This window comes from Lolium rigidum, chromosome 6 (assembly GCF_022539505.1).
Source record: "Lolium rigidum isolate FL_2022 chromosome 6, APGP_CSIRO_Lrig_0.1, whole genome shotgun sequence".
Classification (NCBI taxonomy): Eukaryota; Viridiplantae; Streptophyta; class Magnoliopsida; order Poales; family Poaceae; genus Lolium; species Lolium rigidum.
In genome coordinates this window covers 247,779,231-247,797,780 of record NC_061513.1, presented here as the reverse complement: position 1 = coordinate 247,797,780, position 18,550 = coordinate 247,779,231, and the positions used below count along the sequence as shown (strand labels likewise).

General features: G+C 41.4%; 1 long non-coding RNA gene across 1 annotated transcript; it reads left to right on the top strand.

Annotated features, from left to right (window-relative positions):
* Nucleotides 1-202: 202 nt before the first annotated feature.
* Nucleotides 203-3,653, top strand: LOC124661837. Its single transcript, XR_006990303.1, has 3 exons — nt 203-281; nt 3,392-3,447; nt 3,549-3,653. It is a non-coding gene; the product is annotated as an uncharacterized LOC124661837 (long non-coding RNA).
* Nucleotides 3,654-18,550: the final 14,897 nt, after the last annotated feature.

The window sequence follows — 18,550 nt, the reverse complement described above, 5'->3', positions numbered from 1 at the left end:
TTTCCCATGTATGTGCTTTTAGTTGAAGTAAGGTGATTGGAATGAATTAGTGTCACATTGGTTATATCATATTGGCATGTTCATTTTGATCCTTGCTCACGCGCTAAAAATTCTCGATTTCAATTTGTTAAGGTGAAAGAAGTGTGCTCGGCTGCTGGTCTCTTTTTATTTTGACCTTATTTTCCTTTTTGGTAGGATGGCGGTGAAAGAACTATAATTGAAGCATTGAACATGGCCACATTGAATTTACTGAATATTTATGTTCCAATTGCAGCGAGCAGGTGCTTTCTTCCCCTCCTCAAGATTCTAGAAATATAGTATATAATATATATACTTTATTACCTCTGTAAATTATAGAACAGTTATGTTATGTGGCTGCTAGGGTTTGGGAGGGAGAGAGAGGGCTACGAGGGCACGAGAAGGCTGGCCGGGGGGCCTTTTGCCCACGGCCGGGCAAGAGGGAAGGGATTTCCTTCTTAATTCTTGCTTGATTAGATTGATACATCTCCTCTCCATATATAGAGAGGTTTACTTGACTCCCAAGCAAGGCTTACTTGACCCCTAAGCAAACCATAAGACTAACGGGCCCATGCCCATGACGTACTCTAACACTACACCCCACCTGGCATGCAGCTCGAGGACGAGCTGCAACCTAAACTAACCATGACTCGACGCAACACAAACCTAACACCTAAAAAACGAGCCTTTTACATCTCGGCTTGTTTACTCTCAACCTGAAATGGACTGGGATGCTCTATTGTTGACCCCTGAACATAAAGTGGACACCATCCGCCCGTCGAACATGCACCTATACAGCCACATGGATCCCATGGAAACCAGCGGAACAAAAGGAGCCCACGCGGCGGCCGGCGGCGGAATGCAGTGGTGCTACGCGGTGTGCTCCTATCGGTGACACCATGCCTTCTTCCCGCCGGATGACTGTCGATGGCGCAGATTTTGAGGTCGCTGCCCGTGGGAGAAACAACATGTCCGCCACCCATGGGGGAAACCACACGCCCAAGATCCCCGACGCAGCGGACGAGATCGAGGTCCGTTATGCAACGAAGCGCAACTTGGAGGAGCCCTGCACACGCCGACGCACTAGGAGGCCGCGCGCAGCAGCCTGTAGCCTCACCGCCGCTGACACGTGGTGGATAGCGATCCAAGCCGGAAGCGGTGACGGCGACGGAGGGAAACGGACCTGGTGGAAGGGCATCCCAGGCGGTGTCGGTGTAGAGCCCGGGGCCAAGGTCGCTCCCACACCGTCGAAAGGCAGGGACGGCGTCGGTGGCGGCAGCAGCCGCTGCTGCGGTGTTGGCAGCTGCCCACCGAAAGGCAGGGAAAGCATCGGTGAGGACAACAGCTGCAGCGGTGGCGTTGGTGGCGGCGGCTGCTGCTGTTGCTGTTGTAGCGTCCCGGTGGGGAAGAAGGCGGTCGGCTGCTGGAGAAGAGGGACCCCCGGCGCCAAGGTAGGGCCCGGTCCGGAGATGGTATCAATCTAATCAAGCAAGAATTAAGAAGGAAATCCCTTCCCTCTTGCCCGACCGTGGGCAAAAAGGCCCCCGGTCGGCCTTCTCGCGCCCTCGCAGCCCTCTCTCTTCCTCCCAAACCCTAGCAGCACCATAACATTTGGTATCAGCTTTCCCGAGTTCGATCATGTCCAGCCCTCCACCGAGTTCTTCCCACCCGCCGCCGCGACACTCCGACATCCCCGCCGTTCTCTCCCCGGCGGAGATCACCGCAGCCCTCCGCAATCTCACCACTGTTGTCCAGGAGATCTGCCTCTTCCTGGCCGGTCCCTACGGGCCGCCGGCGACGCTGCTGCTGTCGTCGCCGCCACCCGACGTCGGGCTACTGCAGTCCCCGCTGCCACTGTCCACCATCTCCGGGCCGGCCATACCTCGGCACCGGGGGTCCCTCTTCTCCAGCAGTCGGCCGCCTTCTTCCCCACCGGGACGCTACAGCAGCAACAGCAGCAGCTACCGCCTCCACCAACACCGCCGCTGCAGCTGCTGTCCTCACCGACACTGTCCCTGCCGTTCGGTGGGCAGCAGCAACTGTTGTCGTTGCCACCAACACCGCAGCAGTGGCTGCTGCCACCACCGACACCGTCCCTGCCTTTCGACGGTGTGGGAGCGGCCTTGGCCCCGGGCTCTACATCGACACCGCCTGGGATGCCCTTCCACCAGGTCCGTTTCCCTCCGTCGCCGTCACCGCTTCCGGCTTGGATCGCTATCCGCCACGTGTCGGCGGTGGTGAGGCTACAGGCTGCTGCACGCGGCCTCCTAGTGCGTCGGCGTGTGCGGGAGATGCGTGATCTGCAGCTGCAGCTCCTCCAAGTTGCGCTTCGTTGCATAACGGACCTCGATCTCGTCCGCTGCGTCGGGGATCTTGGGCGTGCGGTTTCCCCCATGGGTGGCGGACATGTTGTTTTTCCCACGGGCAGCGACCTCAAAATCTGCGCCATCGACAGTCATCCGGCGGTAAGAAGGCATGGTGTCACCGATAGGAGTGCACCGCGTAGCACCACTGCATTCCGCCGCCGGCCGCCGCGCGGGCTCCTTTTGTTCTGCTGGTTTCCATGGGATCCAGGTGGATGTATAGGTGCATGTTCGACAGGCGGATGGTGTCCACTTTATGTTCAGGGGTCAACAATAAAGCATCCCAGTCCATTTCAGGTTGAGAGTAATAAAACAAGCCGAGATGTAAAATGCTCGTTTTTTAGGTGTTAGGTTTGTGTTGCGTCGAGTCATGGTTTGTTTAGGTTGCAGCTCGAGGACGAGCTGCATGTCCAGGTGGGGTGTAGTGTTAGAGTACGTCATGGACCTGGGCCCGTTAGTCTTATGGTTTGCTTAGGGGTCAAGTAAGCCATGCTTGGGAGTCAAGTAAACCTCTCTATATATGGAGAGGAGATGTATCAATCTAATCAAGCAAGAATTAAGAAGGAAATCCCTTCCCTCTTGCTCGGCCGTGGGCAAAAAGGCCCCCGGCCGGCCTTCTCGCGCCCTCGCAGCCCTCTCTCTTCCTCCCAAACCCTAGCAGCACCATAACAAATTAATTCCCAACACGAGGAGCACTATATTTTCCGATATGATTCTGCTAGCATACATATGTTTTTAGAATCATCCCTTCTATTATGCATGTTCTAGGTACATCTCAGTACTAACTACTACTAACTACCGAGAAAATTTGTTGATGCTGCTACCTCCACCTTAGCAGTCATCATGTGCAATATGCTTTGTTTCATCACAGACTAACACATATTTTGTATACATTTTGTCTTTCTGCTTCGGTTACATACTTCATAGGTTGTCGTGATTTCACTTTTGTTACATAATTTATTTTTATTCTGACAAGGACAACCATCTCTTCTCATTTACTGCATGAAAAGATCCGATAAAAAAAGAAGCATCTCAGATTGACATCCAAGAAGTTCAGACATTTCAGGTGAGGACATACAATCTCCACCTCCTGCAGTTTTCTTCGGTTTCCCTAACTACATAATACTTGGATTTTGAGAACTAATTTGCTACGATTACTTGATACAGGTTCATATATATTTTTATATATTTGGTTTGATACTCCATTGTATCCCATATATAGCTGAATTCCAGAGAAGGCTGGGTAAACCTTTCTGGCATCTCAGCCGTCTTGACTGAATGGACTCCAAAATCGCTAAGACCTCAGAAATGACTTTCCTGCGTGGTGCTCCACTTACTCAGCATGGAGGAGCCACTGTCCACTAGAGGACCTAGCCTCAAAGTATATGCTACTTCCTTCGCATATGTGATTGTACCATATTTTATCTTTGTACTGTTGGGCAAGGATAGATCAGACCTCGTGCTCGGTTGTGCAATAAACATAATTGGAAAAACACATTCTGGTACATTAGTGCAACAAACGAAATTTCAATGATAATTTTGATTCGATGGTTAAGCTTCCAGTGAAAATAGTGGTACATGCAGAGTTTAAAAACAAGGCTGTAGTGCTTGCTGAACTGATTTTAGCTCAAAGTACAGTGCACGAGCCACCCTCTTAGGAAGCGGATTGACACGTCCTATATCATCTTATGTCAAGTTAGTAGCTAGCTTCTGTTCTTGGTGAAATGACAATGGATGGAAGTCAGCTTACACATAAGTGTACTAATTTTAGGATATTCAGATATTGGTTAGCTCATGGCATTGCTACATATTTTAATGGTTAGTACTTCAGTTCACAATAGTCCGCCTTTTTAGTTACATTCTGTACCTGCTGATTTAGTGTTTTGCGAATGGAAATATTAACATACATTTCTGAACCTTTTTAGGATATGAGCGAAATAAAATGCTAATTATACTTTTGTAGAGAACAAATTTCTTCATCGCAGAGATATTAGAAATATGTTACATACAGTATAAGATAAATTATTTTAGGTAAATCCCTCTTCAGGTATTTTTCCTTGAGTGGGATGATATAAGAGTCTTAGGTTTTGGTATCTGTGTTATGTTCCAGTTGGTTGCAATATTGTTGGATTCTTTTCTCTAATAAAAAAGTACATGTAACTCTTTTAATTAAACCAAATTTTATCTACTTGGTAAAATTGTATTTTTGTTTCATTATTACATAGCAGAACAACTCATATTCCTTTTCTGCATTACTTTGGTGTTCTCTCAAAACTGCTAGAATACATCCATTTGTGGTTCAGAGTAATACACGAGTACTCTCTAAGGGTACTCTGTTGTCATCGACCATTCCGCCTTCTCTGTATCATTTTTTAGATGTATGGTGTGGGAGAGTCAGTGAATCACCGAGCACAAGTATGTTTTGATCCAGATTAATGGATGTTACTGAATATCTCATGCCCACGCCCTCCTATAGGATGTTAACGACCTGCTTGTGAGATGTAAAGTTACATTATTATCCAGATTAGTTAGTTCTAAAAAATATTGGGTGCACATGCACTCCTATAGAACAATACATATTAAACTGGTAAGAATTACCGGGAATGGAAGTAACTAATAAAGTGAGAAGCATATGCAGTTTCTATTTTCTTATCTCATTTTACTGTAAACTTTTTCTCTGTGCAATTCTTTTTTTTAATTGTCGTGCTTCTTCCCTTTGGTTAGTGCATTCTCACTTTGGACCATTTGCCTTGATTTCAGGTGGTAAGGTCATAAACATTAGAAAAATACTGAGATGGCAAGATGCTGAAAAACGATCATGTGTTCTCCATAAAGGTAATGTCGTTTATTTCCTTGACTACTATTGTGTACAGTATAATCGATTCCCTCCAAATGCTTGCAATTGAAACTTCTCGATCCATTTCGCCAAAAAAAAAACAAAAGTTGTCCATATGTAATGTCATTTAGTTATAAGTTGACCGATGTCAGTATGTGATTTGGATATTATCATTTCTATATTTGATTTGTTTTCATATAAACTGAATGTACAAGCATCATAGCTACGGTTAAAAACAAGGCATATAGTGCATGTATCCCTAGGTATTAATACAGATCAGGTGATTTCATGGGGCTTCCAAACGAATTTGAATTGAATGCATAGTCTCCTGGGGGAGTTGCTCCTCTGGTTTCTTACCGGTTGACATACATGTCAGTATCTATTCATTTTCCCGTTGTTTATTCTTTCCTTATAATGAATCCTTGCATATCTGACCTCCGGATAGACCATATACATCTTTAGAGCGATGTGGTTGAACTGTTTGGAGGCCTAGCCTTTTCTGTAATGGGTTTGTCTGATGTGGCCATGCATTCCTTTTGCGAGGTGGTTACATCTTCTGTCTGATCGGTGATATCCTGTTTTTAATAGGATTTGGGGCATCGGTGATCAATTGGGAGTGTCTCCATGTTGTCCTCCTCACCTAACTTTCCTGCTGCTTCCACCACATCTCCTTCCTTAAGTGCAGAATAGTGGAAGATCTGGTAGTGTGAGTGCTTTGTGTCTGTACACCGAAGATATCAGTTCACCATTTTTTCTTCTTTTGGCCAGTGTCAAATTTATAGCTTTAAATAATTGAATAATAGAATAAAATTGGTGTGGTTCATGTTCTTTCTTTTGGGTGATAATATTTGTGTGATACTATGCAAATGTGTCCTCTTTGCCTCATGGCATCTTTCTCTCAATGAACGGTCACATCTTATATTTTGATGCTTGGTTCCTACTTACTACCTTTTTTTTGCCTGGACTAAGTTGGTAATTTACTTTCTCTTAGGTTTGATAAAAAATGAGACGATTCTACGCTTCAATTTACACTGCGATTAAGGAGATGTTGGACTCCTAGGTTACAAATGATGTGTGTTGACCATGAGGTAATCTCAGTTTTTGTAATTACGAGTTTAGATGTTTAAACAATGATTTGCTATTTCAGTACTTGTTTTTTTTCTTCTTCAAAGTAGTGTTTAGAACTTCATAATTGTATTGCCTTTTTTCCCACAAGAGCACCGGCCTTCCTCTTTCTGATATACTCTTATAGAATGACCATTCGGAGGAGTGATACGTCTTAAACGTATCTATAATTTCTTATGTTTCATGCTAGTTTTATGACAATACATACATGTTTTGTTCACACTTTATATCATTTTTATGCATTTTCTGGAACTAACCTATTAACAAGATGCCGAAGCGTCAGTTCCTGTTTTCTGCTGTTTTTGGTTTCAGAAATTCGACACAGGCAATATTCTCGAAATTGGACGAAACAAAAGTCCAAGGTCTTATTTTCCACGGAGTGTTCCAGAACACCGAAGGAGAGACGGAGAGGGGCCACGAGGTGGCCACCCCACCTGGCGGCGCGACCAAGAGGGGGGGCGCGCCTAGCTATGGGGTGGGCCCCTCGGGACTCCACCGACATCGCCCTTTCGCCTATATAATCCTCCAGATGCGAAAACCCTAACACAATCGACGATATTCCACGAAGAGTTCCGTAGTCGCCGCCATCGCGAAGACAAGTTTCGGGGAACGAAATCTCTGTTCTGGCACGCCGCCGAGACGGGGAATTGCCCCCGGAGTCATCTCCATCGACACCACAGCCATCTTCATCGGCGTTGTTGTCTCCCATGATGAGGAGGGAGTAGTTCTCCCCCAAGGCTGAGGGCTCTACCCGTAGCTATGTGGTTCATCTCTCTCTCCCATGGTGTGATCTTTATGTGATCATGAGCTTTGTATCACTATTAATCTATGTGCTACTCTAGTGATGTTATTAAAGTAGTCTATTCCTCCTCCATGATGTAAAGTTGACAGTGTGTGCATCATGTAGTACTTGGCGTAGGTTATGATTGTAATCTCTTGTAGATTATGAAGTTAACTATTACTATGATAGTATTGATGTGATCTATTCCCCCTTTCATAGCTAAAGTTGACAGTGTGTATGCTATGTTAGTACTCGGTCTAAATTGCAACGGTCTATTATGCACTGTAGAGGTTACTTTAATATGAACTCCGGATGTTGTGGAGCTTGTTTACTCCGGCTTGAGGTGTGCTTTTGTAGCCCTACACAATGAATGGTGTTTGTTATCCAACAAGAGAGTGTTTAAAAGTAGCATTTATTTATTCAGTTATGTGATCATTGTTGAAAGTGTCCACTAGTGAAAGTATGATCCCTAGGCCTTGTTTCTAAGCATTAAAACACCGTTTTCAACAAGTTCTGCTACATGTTTGCTTGCTGCCATTTTTATTTCAGATTGCAATTACTACTTACAATCATCCATATTACTTGTATTTCACTATCTCTTCGCCGAACTAGTGCACCTATATATCTGACAAGTGTATTAGGTGTGTTGGGGACACAAGAGACTTCTTGTATTGTTGACGCGTAAAGCACACGCCCGTTGGGAACCCCAAGAGGAAGGTGTGATGCGTACAGCAGCAAGTTTTCCCTCAGTAAGAAACCAAGGTTATCGAACCAGTAGGAGTCAAGTAACACGTGAAGGTTGTTGGTGGCGGAGTGTAGTGGGGCGCAACACCAGGGATTCCGGCGCCAACGTGGAACCTGCACAACATAATCAAAATACTTTGCCCCAACTTAACAGTGAGGTTGTCAATCTCACCGGCTTGCTGTAAACAAAGGATTAAATGTATGGTGTGGAAAATGATGTTTGTTTGCAATGAACAGTAGAGAACAATGATTGCAGTAGATTGTATTCAGATGTAAAAGAATGGACCGGGGTCCACAGTTCACTAGTGGTGTCTCTCCAATAAGAAATAGCATGTTGGGTGAACAAATTACAGTTGGGCAATTGACAAATAGAGAGGGCATAACAATGCACATACATATCATGATGACTACTATGAGATTTAATTGGGCATTACGACAAAGTACATAGACCGCTATCCAGCATGCATCTATGCCTAAAAAGTCCACCTTCGGGTTAGCATCCGCACCCCTTCCGAGTATTAAGTTGCAAACAACGGACAATTGCATTAAGTCCGGTGTGTAATGTAATCAACACAAATATCCTTAGACAAAGCATCGATGTTTTATCCCTAGTGGCAACAGCACATCCACAACCTTAGAACTTTCTCACATCGTCCCAGATTCAATGGAGGCATGAACCCACTATGGAGCATAAATACTCCCTCTTGGAGTTACAAGTATCAACTTGGCCAGAGCCTCTACTAGCAACGGAGAGCATGCAAGATCATAAACAACACATATATGATAGATTGATAATCAACTTGACATAGTATTTCATATTCATCGGATCCCAACAAACACAACATGTAGCATTACAAATAGATGATCTTGATCATGATAGGCAGCTCACAAGATCTAACATGATGGCACATGAGGAGAAGACAACCATCTAGCTATTGCTATAGACCCATAGTCCAGGGGTGAACTACTCACACATCAGTCCGGAGGCGATCATGGTGATGAAGAGACCTCCGGGAGATGATTCCCCTCTCCGGCAGGGTGCCGAAGGCGATCTCCTGAATCCCCCGAGATAAGATTGGCGGCGGCGGCGTCTCTGGAAGGTTTTCCGTATCGTGGCTCTCGGTAATAGGGTTTTCGCGACGGAGAGTTTAAGTAGGCGGAAGGGCAGGGTCGGTGGAGGCACGAGGGCCCCACACCATAGGGCGGCGCGGGCCCACCCTTGGCCGCGCGGCCCTGTGGTTTGGGCGCCTCGTCGCCCCACTTCGTATCCTCTTCGGTCTTCTGGAAGCTTCGTGGAAAAATAAGACCCTGGGCGTTGATTTCGTCCAATTCCGAGAATATTTCCTTTGTAGGATTTCTGAAACCAAAAACAGCAGAAAACAGCAACTGGCTCTTCGACATCTTGTTAATAGGTTAGTGCCGGAAAATGCGTAATAATGACATAAAGTGTGTATAAAACATGTGAGTATCATCATAAAAGTAGCATGGAACATAAGAAATTATAGATACGTTTGAGACGTATCAAGCATCCCCAAGCTTAGTTCCTTCTCGCCCTCGAGTAGGTAAACGATAACACGGATAATTTCTGAAGTGACATGCTATCATAATCTTGTACTACTGTAAAGCATATGAGATGAATGAAGTGAATCGAAGCAATGGTAAAGACAATGAATAAACAACTGAATCATATAACAAAGACTTTTTATGAATAGTACTTTCAAGACAAGCATCAATAAGACTTGCATAGAAGTTAACTCATAAAGCAATAGATTCTTAGTATAAAGTTTTGAAGCAACACAAAGGAAGATATAAGTTTCAGCAGTTGCTTTCAACTTCAACATGTATATCTCATGGAAAATTGTCAACACAAAGTAATATGATGAATGCAAATAAGCAAGTATGTAGGAATCAATGCACACAGTTGACACAAGTGTTTGCTTCTAAGATAGAAAGAAGTAGGTAAACTGACTCAACACAAAGGTAAAAGAAAGGCCCTTCGCAGAGGGAAGCAGGGATAAAATCATGTGCTAGAGCTTTTCAAGTTTTGAAATCATATAGAGAGCATAAAAGTAAAGTTTTGAGAGGTGTTTGTTGTTGTCAACGAATGGTAGTGGGCACTCTAACCCCCTCATCAAACATACTTTCAAAGAGCGGCTCCCATGAAGGACGTTATTTCTACCAGCAAGGTAGATCATCCCTCTTCTCTTTTGTTTACACATGTACTTTAGTTTTTTATTTTTTTTATTTATGGATGACACTCCTCCCAACCTTTTTCTTTCACAAGCCATGGCTAACCAAATCCTCGGGTGCCTTCCAACAATCTCATACCATGAAGGAGTGTCTATTTGCAAAATTAAGTTGCTTACTGATGAATCAGGGCAAAACATGTGAAGAGAATTATTAATGAAAGTTAATTAATTGGGGCTGGGAACCCGCTGCCAGCTCTTTTTGCAAAATTATTGGATAAGAGGATGAAGCCACTAGTCCATTGGTGAAAGTCTGCCCAACAAGATTGAAAGATAAAACACCACATACTTCCTCATGAGCTATAAAACATTGACACAAATAAGAGATAATAACTTTTGAATTGTTTAAAGGTAGCACATGAAGTATTTACTTGGAATGGCAGAAAAATACCATGTAGTAGGTAGGTATGGTGGACACAAATGGCATAGGTTTTGGCTCAAGGATTTGGATGCACGAGAAGTATTCCCTCTCAATACAAGGCTTTGGCTAGCAAGGATGTTTGAAGCAAACACAAGTATGAACCGGTACAGCAAAATTTACATAAGAACATATTGCAAGCATTATAAGACTCTACACTGTCTTCCTTGTTGTTTGAACTCCTCACCAGAAAATATCTAGACTTTAGAGAGACCAATCATGCAAACCAAATGTCAACAAGCTCTATGGTATTTCTTCATTAATAGGTGCAAAGTACATGATGCAAGAGCTTAAACATGATCTATTTGAGCACAACAATTGCCAAGTATCAAATTATTCAAGACATTATACCAATTACCACATGAAGCATTTTATGTTTCCAACCATATAACAATGAACGAAGCAGTTTCAACCTTCGCCATGAACATTAAAAGTGAAGCTAAGAACACCAATGTTCATATGAACAAGCAGAGCGTGTCTTTCTCCCAAACAAATAATGCTAGGATCTGATTTTATTCAAACAAAAACAAAAACATACAGACGCTCCAAGTAAAGCACATAAGATGTGACGGAATAAAAATATAGTTTCACTAGAGGTGACCTGATAAGTTGTCGATGAAGAAGGGATGCCTTGGGCATCCCCAAGCTTAGATGCTTGAGTCTTCTTGAAATATGCAGGGATGAACCACGGGGGCATCCCCAAGCTTAGACTTTTCACTCTTCTTGATCATATTGTATCATCCTCCTCTCTTGACCCTTGAAAACTTCCTCCACACCAAACTCAAAACAAACTCATTATAGGTTAGTGCATAATCAAAAATTCACATATTCAGAGGTGACATAATCATTCTTAACACTTCTGGACATTGCAAAAATCTACTGAAAATTAATGTAACAAAGAAATCCATCAAACATAGCAAAACAGGAAATGCGAAATAAAAGGCAGAATCTGTCAAAACAGAACAGTACGTAAAGACGAATTTTTCTGGAGCACTTAACTTGCTCAGATGAAAACGCTCAAATTGAATGAAAGTTGCGTACATATCTAAGGATCACGCACGTAAATTGGCAGAATTTTCTGAGTTACCTACAGAGGGGGATACTCAATTTCGTGACAGCAAGAAATCTGTTTCTGCGCAGTAATCCAAATCTAGTATCAACCCTACTATCAAAGACTTTACTTGGCACAACAATGCAATAAAATAAAGATAAGGAGATTTTGCTACAGTAGTAACAACTTCCAAGACTCAAATATAAAACAAAAGTGGAGAAGTAAAATAATGGGTTGTCTCCCATAAGCGCTTTTCTTTAACGCCTTTCAGCTAGACGCAGAAAGTGTGAATCAAGTAACATCAAGAGATGAAGCATCAACATCATAATTTGTTCTAATAATAGAATCAAAAGGTAACTTCATTCTCTTTCTAGGGAAGTGTTCCATACCTTTCTTGAGAGGGAATTGATACTTAATATTACCTTCCTTCATATCAATAATAGCACCAACAGTTCGAAAAAAGGTCTTCCCAAAATAATGGGACAAGATGCATTGCATTCAATATCCAAGACAACAAAATCAACGGGGACAAGGTTATTGTTAACCGTAATGCGAACATTATCAATCCTCCCCAAAGGTTTCTTTGTAGAATTATCAGCAAGATTAACATCCAAATAACAATTTTTTAATGGTGGCAAGTCAAGCATATTATAGAGTTTCTTAGGCATAAAAGAAATAGTTGCACCAAGATCACATAAAGCATTACAATCAAAATCATTGACCTTCATCTTAATGATGGGCTCCCAACCATCTTCCAACTTCCTAGGAATAGAAGTTTCAAGTTTTAATTTCTCTTCTCTAGCTTTAATGAGAGCATTTGTAATATGTTTTGTAAAGGCCAAATTTATAGCACTAGCATTAGGACTTCTAGCAAGTTTTTGTAAGAACTTTATAACTTCAGAGATATGACAATCATCAAAATCTAAACCATTATGATCTACAGCAATGGGATCATTGTCCCCAATATTTTGAAGAATTTCAGCAGTTTTATCACAAGTAGTTTCAACATTTTTAGCAGTTTCAGGCAGTTTTGCACGCTTTGCATTAGGAGTAGAAACATTGCCAACACCAATTATTTTACCATTGATAGTAGGAGGTTTAGCAACATGTGAAGCATCAACATTACTAGTGGTGGTAATAGTCCAAACTTTAGCTACATTATTCTCTTTAGCAAATTTTTCTTCTCTTTCCCACCTAGCATGCAATTCAGCCATCAATCTAATATTTTCATTAATTCGAACTTGGATAGCGTTTGCTGTAGTAACAATTTTGTTATCATTATCCTCAGGTTTAGCAGCCATTTTATTAATTAAATAAGATTGTGACTCAGACATGTATGAGATTCGGTTTTCAGCATTTGAAAGCTTAGTTTGCAATCCAGAAATCTCCATATTCAAATTTTCAAGTTGATTCCCTATATTTTTCAACAAGGCAGATTGTTCATTCATAGTTTTAGTAAACAATTGATTTTGCTCATATTGTGATTGCATAAAGCTCTTAGTAGGGCAATTCAATCCTGCATAAAAGGTTTGGATGATCATCCAAGTAGTCAGTCCATGGGTAGGGCAATTCTTTACCACAGATTTCATTCTTTCCCATGCTTGAGCAACATGCTCATTATCCAATTGCTTAAAATTCAGTATGCTACTTCTAAAAGATATAATTTTAGCGGGAGGATAATATCTACCAATGAAAGCATCCTTACATTTAGTCCATGAATCAATACTATTCTTAGGCAAAGATAGCAACCAATCTTTAGCTCTTCCTCTTAAGGAGAAAGGAAACAATTTCAATTTTATAATGTCACCATCTACATCCTTATACTTTTGCATTTTACAAAGTTCAACAAAGTTATTAAGATGGGCAGCAGCATCATCAGAACTAACACCAGAAAATTGCTCTCTCATAACAAGATTCAGTAAAGCAGGTTTATTTCATAAAATTCTTCTGTAGCAGCAGGTGGAGCAATAGGTGTGCATAAGAAATCATTATTATTTGTGCTAGTGAAGTCACACAACTTAGTATTCTCAGGAGTACCCATTTCAGCAATAGTAAATAAAGCAAACTAAATAAAGTAAATGCAAGTAACTAATTTTTTTGTGTTTTTAATATAGAGAACGGAAACAAGACAGTAAATAAAGTAAGTGAGTAACTAATCTTTTTGTATTTTTGATATAAAGAAAGCAAACAAGGCAATAAATAAAATAAAGTAAAGCAAGACAAAAACAAAGTAAAGAGATTGGATGTGGGAGACTCCCCTTGCAGCGTGTCTTGATCTCCCCGGCAACGGCGCCAGAAATTTATTTGCTGGCGTGCAGTTGACGTGGGAGTTAGAAATCTCTGTGGTGTAATTTTCCTTCACGTCCCTGGCAACGGCGCCAGAAATTTAGCTTGTTGACGCGTAAAGCACATGCCCGTTGGGAACCCCAAGAGGAAGGTGTGATGCGTACAGCAGCAAGTTTTCCCTCAGTAAGAAACCAAGGTTATCGAACCAGTAGGAGTCAAGGAACACGTGAAGGTTGTTGGTGGCGGAGTGTAGTGCGGCGCAACACCAGGGATTCCGGCGCCAACGTGGAACCTGCACAACACAATCAAAATACTTTGCCCCAACTTAACAGTGAGGTTGTCAATCTCACCGGCTTGCTGTAAACAAAGGATTAAATGTAAGGTGGGGAAAATGATGTTTGTTTGCAATGAACAGTAGAGAACAATGATTGCAATAGATTGTATTCAGATGTAAAAGAATGGACCGGGGTCCACAGTTCACTAGTGGTGTCTCTCCAATAAGAAATAGCATATGGGGTGAACAAATTACAGTTGGGCAATTGACAAATAGAGAGGGCATAACAATGCACATACATATCATGATGACTACTATGAGATTTAATTGGGCATTACGATAAAGTACATAGACCTCTATCCAGCATGCATCTATGCCTGAAAAGTCCACCTTCGGGTTAGCATCCGCACCCCTTCCAGTATTAAGTTGCAAATAACAGATAATTGCATTAAGTATGGTGCATAATGTAATCAACACAAATATCCTTAGACAAAGCATCGATGTTTTATCCCTAGTGGCAACAACACATACACAACCTTAGAACTTTCTGTCACTGTCCCGCATTCAATGGAGGCATGAACCCACTATCGAGCATAAATACTCCCTCTTGGAGTTACAAGTATCAACTTGGCCGAGCCTCTACTAGCAACGGAGAGCATGCAAGATCATAAACAACACATATATGATAGATTGATAATCAACTTGACATAGTATTCCATATTCATCGGATCCCAACAAACACAACATGTAGCATTACAAATAGATGATCTTGATCATGATAGGCAGCTTATAAGATCTAACATGATGGCACATGAGGTGAAGACAACCATCTAGCTACTGCTATGGACACATAGTCCACGGGTGAACTACTCACACATCAGTCCGGAGGCGATCATGGTGATGAAGAGACCTCCGGGAGATGATTCCCCCCTCCGGCAGGGTGCCAGAGGCGATCTCCTGAATCCCCCGAGATGAGATTGGCGGCGGCTGCGTCTTTGGAAGGTTTTCCGTATCGTGGCTCTCGGTAATAGGGTTTTCGCGACAGAGAGTTTAAGTAGGCGGAAGGGCAGGGTCGGTGGAGGCACGAGGGCCCCACACCATAGGGCGGCGCGGGCCCACCCTTGGCCGTGCGACCCTGTGGTCTGGGCGCCTCGTCGCCCCACTTCGTATCCTCTTCGGTCATCTGGAAGCTCCGTGGAAAAATAAGACCCTGGGCGTTGATTTCGTCCAATTCCGAGAATATTTCCTTTGTAGGATTTCTGAAACCAAAAACAGCAGAAAACAGCAACCGACTCTTTGGCATCTTGTTAATAGGTTAGTGCCGGAAAATGCGTAATAATGACATAAAGTGTGTATAAAACATGTGAGTATCATCATAAAAGTAGCATGGAACATAAGAAATTATAGATACGTTTGAGACGTATCATGTATCTTAATTGCAGGGTTGCTTGAGAGGGATATCTTTGACCTCTACCTCCCTGAGTTCGATAAACCTTGGGTGATTCACTTAAGGGAAACTTGCTGCTGTTCTACAAACCTCTGCTCTTGGAGGCCCAACACTGTCTACATGAATAGAAGCGTGCGTAGACAACAAGGAGTATGTACTTTCATTTTTATTAAGCACATGCACATCAAAGCTTAGACAGAGAAAGACCATTCAGTAACATTATACACTAACATATTTAGACCATATACATCTTTAGAGCGATGTGGTTGAACTGTTTGGAGGCCTAGCCTTTTCTGTAATGGGTTTTTTCTGAGGTGGCCATGCATGTTTCCTTTTGCGGGGTGGTTATATCTTCTGTATGATCGGTGATATCCTCGGTGATCCATTGTGAGTGTCTCCATGTTGTCCTCCTCACCTAACTTTGCTGCTTCTTCCACTACGTCTCCTTCCTTAAGTACAGAATAGTGGAAGATCTGGTAGTGTGAGTGCTTTGTATCTGTACGCCGAAGATGTCAATTCACCATTTCTTCTTCTTTTGGTCAGTGTAAAATTTATAGCTTTAAATAATTGAATAATTGAATAAAATTGGTGTGGTTCATGTTCTTTTTTTCAAGATATACTATTTGTGCGATACTATGCAAATGTGTAATCATTGCCTCATGGCATCTTTCTCTCAATGAGCATTCACATCTTATATTTTGATGCTTGGTTCCTACTTACTACCTATTTGGTTTTTTTGTCCTGGACTAAGCTGGTAATTTACTTTCTCTTAGGTTTGAGATAAAAAATGAGACCATTCTACGCTTCAATTTACACTGCGATTAAGGAGATGTTGGACTCCTAGGTTACAAATGACGTGCGTTGACCTTGAGGTAATCTCAGTTTTTGTAATTACGAGTTCAGATGTTTAAACAATGATTTGCTATTTCAGTATTTGTTTTTGTCTTGAAAGTAGTGTTTAGAACTTCATAACTGTATTACCTTTTTTTTTACCACAAGAGCACCGGTCTTCCTCTTTCTAATATACTCTTATAGAATGACCATTCGTAGGAGTATGTACTTTCATTTTTATTATGCACACTATTATGCTTATATCAATAGCTTCTTTACTGTATTTGAGTGATGTTAGTATATAATGTTACTGAATGGTCTTTCTCTATCTAAGCTTTGATGTACATGTGCTTAGATTAGAACCGATATATATCTACTAGGGATATTGCTGCTAAAAAGGTTCTGAAGACCTAAAGAAAGTTATATATACTACATATGCTTCTTCAGAACCGTCAGAGAAGCAAGTGTATATGTACGTTGCTTCTTTCTTTGCAACCATGTGTCATGGCTGTGTCGCCTACTGGTGATTAAATTAAGTGTGTATCTGGTGATTAAATTAAGTGTGTATCATTAATCTCTATTCACCTATTCACTTGCATTTTGTTTGTGTTATCAAATTAGGGGTGTAGCTATGAAATCTGGCTACAACTTCGCTAATATGATCTCCCATCCTTTCTTGCTAGGTTTAAGCCATGGATATCGTTGATATTCCATCCAAGTTCATGATGAAGGCGACACTCACCATCTGCAGCTTCCAAATCCATTAACAACACTATAGCCACCAAGGCCAAGTGACATTTTTTATTTGTTTGACATTTTTTAATATATTAAAAGATAGAGGTAGTACTATTGGTGTTTTACATAGTGTTTCATCCAGCAGATAGTTCTTCTATTTGATGTTTTATTACCATCGATTTCTACATATGCTTAATATAGTGTTCTACAAACTGTTTTCTGGGTCTAGAAGCCAATGCTAGCCCCAAAATATTTATCCATTTCTTCTATTTTCTCGATTATATCTAAGTGTTTGCTACTCCATTTATGATTTCGTGTGTTCAATCCTATCTATTTCGTTCCATAAATATACAAAGTTAAACCGATGCGAATTTTACGGGGTCGTGCGCCAAGGCGCACATCTAAATCTAGTAGATGTAAGTGGGGTCATAGTTCGAATACCTCTACCATATTCAGTTTAACAAAATACACTAGCTTTTACAATAACATCATTATTTTAGTTTATTTTTTTATAGAAGAGAATAAAGGGTACTCTAACACTAACCCACTTGCATCCCTAGACCGGGGATGCGATGCCGGCCGTGGCCATCTAGCAGCAAGATCATCATAATATTTTCTCATGGCATGGAGACAATATAGTTCCTTTTTAGTTGGCCGCCTAATCTGGTATTGGAGCAAAGGGCCACCACCTAGACCTGCTCTTATATTTTCTATAAATGCTAGCAAAGATATGCACTGCTACGAGTTAATTTTATTAAATATGATTTAGACTAGTGTTGAAATTTGTAGTGAATTCGTATCAAGCGAATAGATTAATCACTTCAGACTTCATCACTTGTTATTGGTAACATATTAGGAAATATCAGAATTGGATTTGACGGTGGATGTCCCGAGAAGATTGTCCACATAAAGTGGAATAACATGATGATCCAATTCAGTTGCGAGAACAAATGATATATATGTACCTGAAAATGCAGATGTGGAGAAAATAGAGAGCATGACGACGTGGTGGTGAACTGCAGGTTGATATGTGAATTTTTGAGGAACTAAAATGAAAAAAAAAAGACAAAGCAGACAAATAGAGAAACGTTATTCCATCTAGTGTTATAGATATAGATATACTTACACCAGATCGGTATCGGATCTATTCCCTCCATTCCAAAATATATGTCATATAAATTTGGTTAAAGTTCTCTATGTTTGAACAAGTTTACAGTCAAACACATGAACAACTCAATACCAAACTCATATCTTTAGATCCACCATAAAATTAATTTTCATAGTGTATTTATTTAATATTGTAGATGCTAATAGTTTCTTATATACTGTTGGTCAAACTTAGTAAGATTTAACTATATATTTTCTAATTTTAATTCTTCTAATCTAATAATATAA